The sequence below is a fragment of the Vigna umbellata genome, chromosome 7 (assembly GCF_029865625.1).
Source record: "Vigna umbellata cultivar VRB3 chromosome 7, Vumbellata_1.0, whole genome shotgun sequence".
NCBI classification, from domain to species: domain Eukaryota; kingdom Viridiplantae; phylum Streptophyta; class Magnoliopsida; order Fabales; family Fabaceae; genus Vigna; species Vigna umbellata.
Genome location: NC_142171.1, coordinates 11,834,695 through 11,844,374, shown reverse-complemented (window position 1 = coordinate 11,844,374; position 9,680 = coordinate 11,834,695). Strand labels below are relative to the sequence as shown.

The following is a 9,680-nucleotide window of genomic DNA, read 5'->3' as shown; positions in this document are numbered from 1 at the left end:
TCCGATGCCAAAGTCAGTTTCAGAGCAATGGCTTTTCTCAAGGACAGCAATAAATGTGCATTCAATGTAACCTATCTACCACTCACCATGGACCTGTATTTATAGTTTTTGCTATGGGCTTGGGATTAGTGAAAAGTTAATCACGGCCCAAAGTAGCCCAATAGCTTCTAATCCCCACTTACCTCTAAACCAGGTTAATTTACCTAAGCCACGATGATTAGTGATTTGGGCAGTCAATGGCGTGCGGGCGTCCGCCCACGTGGTATGGGCGTCCGCCCATGTGATATGGGCGTCCGCCTCCAATATCGCGGAAGGCGGACGGTCGTTGGTCCTTTGGCATTAAAATGCTCGGACGGTCATTTACCGAGCGTTCTTCTGTACGGCGACCGGCCCTTCCTGGTACAGAAGCCCCCCAAGTCCTAGTGCACGTAGTGGACGTAGGATTTTGAGTAACATCTAAAACAAGAAAATATTTGACGCAGTGGCCATACATATTTTCCAGACGTTTCGTTTCTCGGGATTTTCTTGAAGAACACTTTTTGTGAATGTGGAGAGTGCGGGGCTATCTTGTGGTGATAAAATTCCATGTGAGTTCTTCAAAGTTTTTCTTACAAACAGAGGTTCTATCCGATTGGGCGGACGGGCATTTAGCCCTTTGGGTGACGTGGGCACCGGAACGGGCGAACAGCCATTTGTGTGGGCGTCCTTCCGTACGGCGTCCGGCACTTCCTGGTACATATAGTGATAGTGTGTGATACATCTAGCAAAATTTAACATTTCATTCTAAAAGAAAATACCTTGGTCTCTTGCTTGAGAATAAGGTGCAAACATTGAAAAAAAAATTCTAAGAAATAAAAATCCAAAAGATATGTTGATGAAGGTAGAGTAAACATTGTCAAATTGAAGTTTAATTGTGTTGAGAATTACACGCAAGTGAAAGATTGAGGTGTAACGACAAATTAAAATTAGTCTTCAAGTAAAAAAATATTATTGGAATTCAACAAAATAGTGTATTTATTTCAGAGAGAGAAATTAAAAACAATTAATTAAAAACATGGTATAAATATAAGAAATAAGACGTGTAAATATATCTCATTATGCATAAATAACATAGTTCAAAATTTATTACTAATTCTAAGAGAGAAAGAGATAATAGAGAGAAAGAAAAAGAATATTTCATTTTCCTAGATTTATTAGGGCTGAGTTGGTTGTTTTGTAAAAAATTGTTTTATAATATTCTCTTTCAAATAAAAACTCGAAACATAAACATAATTGATTGACTTTGATTATCAATTTTGTGTATAATTATTCTGCATTTTGTTTTGTTTTTTATGAATGTGATTATATGAAATGTGCGTTATTTCCTAATAATGTTAGTGAAGAACATGTGGCAAATTGATTCTTGACCCATTCACAGGGCACAAAATATTATCCAATAAAATTTCCTTATCCCTACCCGATTTAGTAAGACCCTCCACATCTATAAATCTCTATATTCACATTGTAGCTTTCTATACGTTGATTTAGTAAGAACATGAATCCATAATCCATTTCAATTAAAATAATTATCTGTGTAAATATTCTATGTGGTTTGAGCAGCAACATTATTATTTGATAATCGCTGTTTTATTTATATAAAGGATAATTCTTTAGCAAAATATTAGTCGTGATCTTGTATTATTTCTCATGTAATTACTTTTTTGTATTAATGAAAAATATTTGAAATATAAGACTGCGAATATTTATATTTTATTTTTGTTTTCGAATTCTTACAATGTAACTACTTTAAATGATTTTATTTTTTTTAAATATTTCTATATGAAAATTCTTTTTAGAACATACAATAAAATTTTAACTGTTATATTTATAAGTAATTTTCTTAAGTGTGATTTATTTATTGGATTTCCCTTTTGATAATTGTGTTTTTTAAAATTTTAGTTTTAATATAATAGTAACAAATTGAAGAATTTAAAGGAATAAATAATATTTTATAATTACATTAAAGTATTCAATTTTATTGTATAATATATATATATATATATATATATATATATATATATATATATATATATATATATATTCAGAGGATTTTTCATGTTGGTTTATATATTTATTTTTTAATTTTATTCTTAGGTATTGTTTTAATAGTAAATTAAATATATATATATATATATATATATATATATATATATATATATATATATATATATATATATATATGATCTAATAAAAAATATTGAAAATAAAATTATGTCAATGTAATTTGGTCGCTTTTCTTAAAACAGGTTGTATATTTTTAACATGATAATAAATTATTTCGAGTTTATTATTAATTACTTCAAGTAAGATCAAACCTTAATTTTATCTAAATTTTGGAGATGATCGAGTATGAACGGTGAATAGTCGATTATGTCAGTTAAGTCTAAATGCTTACTTTAATAGACAATTTAATTATAAAAAATGAATAATAGATTATGTTAGACTGTTTTGGAAAAACTAAACCTTTAAAAAACAATCAATTAAAATTGTCTTAAAGTGTTTTATGAGTGGATGGAAAAATAAATTAATCAATTATCTTTAATAATAATTTATTATTATATTTAATTCTTTTGAAAATTCTGTCCTATCAGAAAAACAATTTCATATTTTTTAAATCATAAGAAAGGGTATTCAACGTCTGTTATTTTAGCCTTTTAACATTAGTTCTAGAACTGACGTCTTTGTGGGTGATGTCAAACGTCGGACTCGAATAGGTCCGACATCTTTATAGACGTTGGTTACTGCATGACCCGACGTCTAAAGGGCTCCATAGACGTCGGTTACTACATGACCCCCAACGTCTAAAGGGCTTCATAGACGTCGGTTACTACATGACCCCCGACGTCTAAAGGGCTCCATGGATGCCGGAGATTGCATTAACCAACGTATACTGGAGCTCGTGTATTTGGGTAGCGTAGTAGCACCTTCTTCCCTTTGCTAGTTTCGTCATAGAAAAGGTTGCGTCTTTTGGATCTCTTATGGCATTTCAACCGAAAACCGAATCTGGGTCCTTGCCTAGTTCCATTAAAACCGCTAATGAAAACGAACGGTGACAATAGAACTAGGCAAGGACCGAAGTTCGGTTTTGGGTTGAAACGCTATAAGACATCCAAAAGACGCAAGTTTTTCTTACGAGAAAACTAGCAAAGGGAAAATGTGGTACAACGCTACCCAAAGACACGAGAAAAACTGCACAAAAACAAAACAAAAACTCATTTTAATCGGTTCAAATGAAAGATAATCAACCAAAGACTAATATAATCGGAATAAAAGTACGTTTAAACAGTTCAAAAGAGACAAAAACGCACCTGGAAAAGCAATGCCGCGGAGAGAAAAGGCGATAAGGAAGACGATGAAGTGCTCGTAACAGCGGATTTGATGTCTCATTTAACAGCAAACTAGACGTCGGCTCCCCAGGTGAACCGATGTCTATTCTAGACTAGACGTCGGGGCCCTCACTAATATGATGTCCAAAACAACTTTTCATCAGGCCATTTAGACGTCGGATGGCGTGATCTGACGTTTGTGCGGCGGAAAAAAATAACTTTTCATCTACCTGTCAGACATATACACGTCCGTTAGGAGGGACACCGACGTCTATAATCGAATATAGACATCGGGGTGGCGGGATCGGACATTTCTAAGGCGGAAAAAAATGATTTTTCACCTACCTGTCAGGCATTAAGACGTCTGTTATGAGAGGTCCCGACGTCTATAATATTATTGTATATTAAGAAGGTGATCTGGATTAACTAAATTTATATTTAGGAAGAACTAGTATAAAAATTATTGTGTTCTTGAATTTATGTTTGCTTATTACCATATTTTTTTTTTTGTACTCATTAATTACCACACTAAAAATCTCTTTTCATCAACCGTTTTAAGTAAATTTTTAAAGAACTATTTTTAACCAACTCACCTCTCTTGGTTGCAATTTTAGCAATTCTTTGTTTTACGATTAGCATTTAGAGTAGGTTATTGAAACTTATTCAATTTTGATCTAAAATGGCTAGTCATTGACTTACAACCATTTATTGAGTGTTCATCCATAAATGGACCTCCTCTTTTTTGTTTGGATAAAATTATCCCTTCTTAAAGACTACGATGATTTTTTTTTTTAAAATGTGTTGATAAAAAGATTTGGGATGTAATAGTAAATGGTTCCTTTAGAGCCAATAAAAATTGTTCATAATATGGTGTATTCTTAAACAATTTTTTTCATGATTCATAATGAAAATAAAAGAATCCATTATGATGTTAGAGTTAAAATTATTATTTCTTCTATTTTAGTTTTGATGAATTTTATAAAATTTTATTGTGTTTTCAACTAAAGAATTATGAGATATCTTGAAAGTCACTTATGAGAGGACTGAAAAAATTAAAAAAGTAAGAAAACAACACTCATATATAAAAGTATGAGATATTTAGAATACAATCAAAAGAAAGCATATATGACATTCAAAATAGATTTATTCATATAATAAATCGTCTTCTTCTTCTTGGAAAGATATTTGATACAGAAAACTCAACATTAAGATTTTGAAAAGTCTAAATAGACCATGTGAACCAATGTCACTTTTATCTTTAAATCAGGATATCTCATTATGATGAACATTATGACAACCTTGTTTAATAAGTTCAAAGAGCATAAGTTGGAACTAGGAAGGTTGAAAAACATCAAAACAATTCATTCTCTCTTGAGTTTGTTTTTAGTGATTCTTTATTTTACATTTAATTTTTTTTATCAACAAAGAATATTTATGATTATATCCGAACAATTGGGGTGCTCCAAAAAACCCATTTACTTATATCCACATAAATGCATATATAATATTGGTGTGAAGAGATAAGGAAAGGTACCTACAATTTACATAGTTGATTTATTTAAACAATAAGATACATACAAACTCTGACCCATTTCAGGTACTTCCAAAAAACACTACAAGTCTCACTTAGTCCTTCCCTAGATAAATACTCTGTCTTTCCATTACCAAAGTTCTTGTCTACCTTTTTCCTATTACATTTTCTTCACAGCTCCATCCTAATATGTTTGTGCCCTCTCTAGCTTATTTCTAGGTTGATGTTGATTTATCATTTTACACCTAATTATATAGTGTATGAAATTATTAACATAAACAGATTATATATTTTGAAAGTAATAACATTTTCATCCCTTTCGAAAATGACAATTTTTCTTGATGAATTCGATGTTAAAATTATTGGTCTGAAACATAATATTACAAGAAACAGGACAAGTTTTGAGTGAAAAACTCTGAATTTATTGATCTGTTTTCCCTGCCTGAGAGCTTCTTGACGCTGACTTCCCAATGCGTATTCAAAGCAACACACAGCCATGTATCGATCTAAATAGGGTAAATCAATTGAGACAAGCCAAAGCAATTCTCACATTCCAACTCCAGAAAATACATAATATTTAAAATACAAAAAATATACTAGCAATACTCTTTCAAATTTATTTTTATTGTCATTTAAAATCTATAAAAAAAAAATACACACTCTTGCACATAACATGACATTGTTTTAATATTTCTAAGTTGATCAAACAGTTGCAAACTAGTTTCTGAATGTATAAGAAAATATGACATGATTAGTTTTTTACTCACACAAATTAGTAGGAACATTTCTAAGAGATTCAAACAATATATTTCTTTTCTTCAAATTGTCCTCAGTTGGCAGTTTATTACATATCTCTCTCTCATATATATGTTTGATGCCTATAACTTTATAGTTTTTTTTTTCTGTCTCTAAATAGATTAGCATTTAGGTGTGAATAAAACATTGTCCATAACTTATCTATGGAACAATTTTCTGAACCACTAGACAGTTTCACTTGCCAAGGTCCCTACGAAGACTGTTTGAATTGTGGACCCCACAGACCACTCATAGTAAGTGAAGGAGATAGACAGAAATCACAACAACTCTGCATAGAATTTGGATTGCTGTTGTAGTAGCACTTGGAAAATGTATAATGATGATCTCACAAGATTTACAGAAATCCCATTGCACATGGGTGCATATCATATCAGTAACTGTCCCAAATGCACTGAAAATGGACCCTGTGCTGCACCACATAGTACTGTATAAAAATGTTTTCAATACCTCACGCCATTGTTGTGCCACAAAAACACCATTCCACAACCATGTTTAAGAATTACCCAGCTACCTAGGCTGTGGTCGAGAGATTAAAATCTTTCACAACCCAATTCTCATGCATGCTTTTACGTGAATGAATACATTGGAAAGTTACCTAGGGTGTCCTTTGTTCAGGGTTTTTCTCTTCTTTTTTTCATGAAAAGTGATTACAAAATTGAGAGTACATGAAAAAGGGTCATTGGTACTAGTTAGTGGAATATTTGATGCCTCTTTCACCCATTCTCTCCATTGAGTTAAAACCTTTCTCCTTTTCATTTTTTCTATAAATAGGTGTTATTGGCCACTGAGAAACCCAAGTTCCAACTCAACTCACTCTTTCTTTCTCTCTCTCTCTCTATATATATTTTACTTCTTATCTCTTTCTTTTCTTCTCTATACATACACACACTATAATTCACCATTTTTTTGTATATGATTTTCTTTTTCTTTCTGATGAACAGTAGGTTTGTGAGGAATGAATCTTTGGGGAAAGAGAAAGAGAGGAAGTAGTTGGTAAGGTTGTTGACAGAAGATAGAGAGCACAGATGATGATATGCAGAAACATATGGAACAGGAAAGCAATTGCGTCTCACTCCTTTGTGCTCTCTAGGCTTCTGTCATCCACCTTCACTACCCTCCATTTCTCACCACTCTTCCATTACTACAAAGGTGTGAGCAATAATAATCCTCAAGCTAAAATCATAATTTGTATATGCTGATGATCTAATTGACCTTGTTTTTCATTACATCTCAAAATTTCAGCTATTATTCATTACCGTCAGTAGTTTTTTAGATAAATAGTTAGCCATTTAAAGGTCATGTACTTCTGCATTTTTTGCAGGTAGATACGCACCAGTTTTGGCAAGTGAAGATCATGAATATGTCTGTTCATGGTACGAAAAAGCTATTACAGTGACCAGCTGAAGAAGGAGTTAGCTTGAGCAAGTACTGTAATTCCTTTCCGAATACATCTTTTTAAGAATTCATAATTAAGCAGAATACAATGTCTCCAATCAAAGCTTAGATATATAGATATAGATATTTCTCCATGTCTAAAAGAGTGATAAATATAAACACTTCTATATATGTCAAACACCTCATATTGTTACTTATATCTTTTCATCATATACATCATCTGGTATACTTAGATTTGTCTCTTCTTTTTTTATTCTTTTCCTCTAGTTCTCTATGTTAAGTAGCATTTGATATCCACCATTTTTCTCTATCTAAAGCATCAAACATTTCTTTGGAGGTGGAAGTACTTATTAGTAATATATTCTCGTTTACTTTTTTTTCTCTTTTCATGAAAACAATCACTGTGATGAGATGATTCTCTAGGAAGGACCAACTACTACCACTTGATTTGTGGAAGGACCAAAAGAAATGAGAATTTTCTGCATTGGAAGACTATGAAAGCAAATGAAACCAGTTAAAGAAAGCAACCATAATGTACGGATCCAAAATGTCCATCACATATTGTAGGGCATATACTTTGCAGAATTTTCCAAGTCAGTACCCCACAACTAATTGTTCACTGATTCGCTAAGTTGGCCTCTGTATCAGTCAATGGACCTATATGATTTACAATGGGATCAAGCTTTTCATTGCCAGAAGCACCATTGGTTGTACAATATTCACCATCAAAACAAGTTATTCTTAATAATTATGTATGTATGTATGTATCTATAGTTTTTATTTCATCATATTTCCATGCCTTTCTCTTTACTTTACATATAACACACATTCATCAGATTTATCAGTTTTTCTATCTTATTCTTTTCTCTTTTTCTCTTCTTACTGTTCATGCACCCCAAAAAATATGCATAGATATAGTTTTTGCATGTAAGATAAATTAATAAGGGCTAGTGAACTCATTAAACTAATTAAACGTTATATATAAAGGAGTTCAACTTTTCAGTAAAGTGAGAAATATTGTAATTATTATTTAAAATATCAAAGTAAATATTTTCCTCTATAAAAAACTAAAATTACATGAGGGTTTCTGTTTAGTAATCCCAGATATAGAAACCAGATCTTTGTAAGAAATTGTATTATTTGCCAATTTGACATGTGCATTTGCAAAAGGAAGAAAGACTACAATAATAAGAAAAACAGTGTTTGATGAATCATATAGCTCCTAGCTCTGTAGCTATAGTTGAAGTACTGTTTTTGAGATGAACCCTTAAGAGGTCGCAGGTTGGGACATCATTTATAAAGCCTGTCTTAAGCCAATGGCTGAGCCATTAAATTTGTATTTGTCTGTATTGGCTTCAATGTCACAGCATATCTGTAAATGAAAAATACCCTTTGCATATTCAGGATGTTGTTAACACCAGTAATATGGAAACAATGTACGGAAAGATAAGGGACTGAGAGGTGAAAATTGATTATGTTTGTACTGTGATATCTGTACATAAATCATTTACGACATCGATGGAAAATATCACTGAGGTGAAAATCTCACATTGTAGACAGTTTAATTGATCATGGACATTCTACTTTTTTCTGGGGAGTTTTTGCCTCGTCATGTGTCAGTATTTGTGTCAGTAAAGGTGGTTTTTGACAAAATTTCAGACAAAGACAGTGTGAAAGAGAGAAATGTCATGAATTTAAAATATAATTTTTCTGTTCTTTTAAATATTGGAATAAAAAACAAACTAACCACGTTATGTTCTCTTGCATCTCATTCTTGGAAAGTAGAATAGAATGGTGGGTTAAAGAAGATTAAAAGGATTGGATGTGAATTTTCGGGACTCTTTCTCAATCTTTAAACATAACGACACAAGAAACGATGTATATATCACCATCAATAGAGGGATAATATCTAGTAATTATCATGGTATTTCCATATATAAAAGAAAAAGATAAAATTATTAAGGTATTTAAGTATACTTATAAAGTATAAAAACTTTAATTTTTTTAATATTCACTGTAATTGTTTACAATTGTTTGATTTTTAAATAAAATTAAATATATTTTTAATCTTTCACGTAAAATTTGAATTAATTTATATTTGAAATTTTAATACATTATGATTTTCAAACTTAAAAAATAAATAGATGTAATTATTTTAATCCAATTCCAATAATAATAATTTTTTTGTATGTTAAATAGTATTTTATGTTCACATTTGAGTATAAACATATTAAATTAGGTAAACTACTCAAATGCAAACTTGAACGATAAAAAAATTAATGTAATTGGATAAAAAGAAATATATCTATTTATTTTTAAAATTTAAAGATCAAACTATATTAAAATTTTGGACAAGTATTTTGGATTCAAATTTAAAGACTAAAAATATATTTAATTATTTTAATAATTATCACATGAATTTATTAAAGAAAAAATTTAACCTTGACATGTAATTATCCTTACAATATTATCCTTTTAACATTTGTTAAACTGATAACAAATTAAATAGATTTTAAAATAAAAATACATGAACGTTGATCAAACCCACAATACCTGCTTTGATTAAAAACTTA

The 9,680-nt window shown here is 30.8% G+C and overlaps 1 long non-coding RNA gene across 1 annotated transcript; it reads left to right on the top strand.

Moving 5' to 3' along the window:
- The first annotated feature begins 6,522 nt into the window (after positions 1 to 6,522).
- On the top strand, positions 6,523 to 7,965 carry LOC148195137 (uncharacterized). Its single transcript, XR_015781062.1, has 2 exons — positions 6,523 to 6,861; positions 7,034 to 7,965. It is a non-coding gene; the product is annotated as an uncharacterized LOC148195137 (long non-coding RNA).
- The last annotated feature ends 1,715 nt before the right edge of the window (positions 7,966 to 9,680 follow it).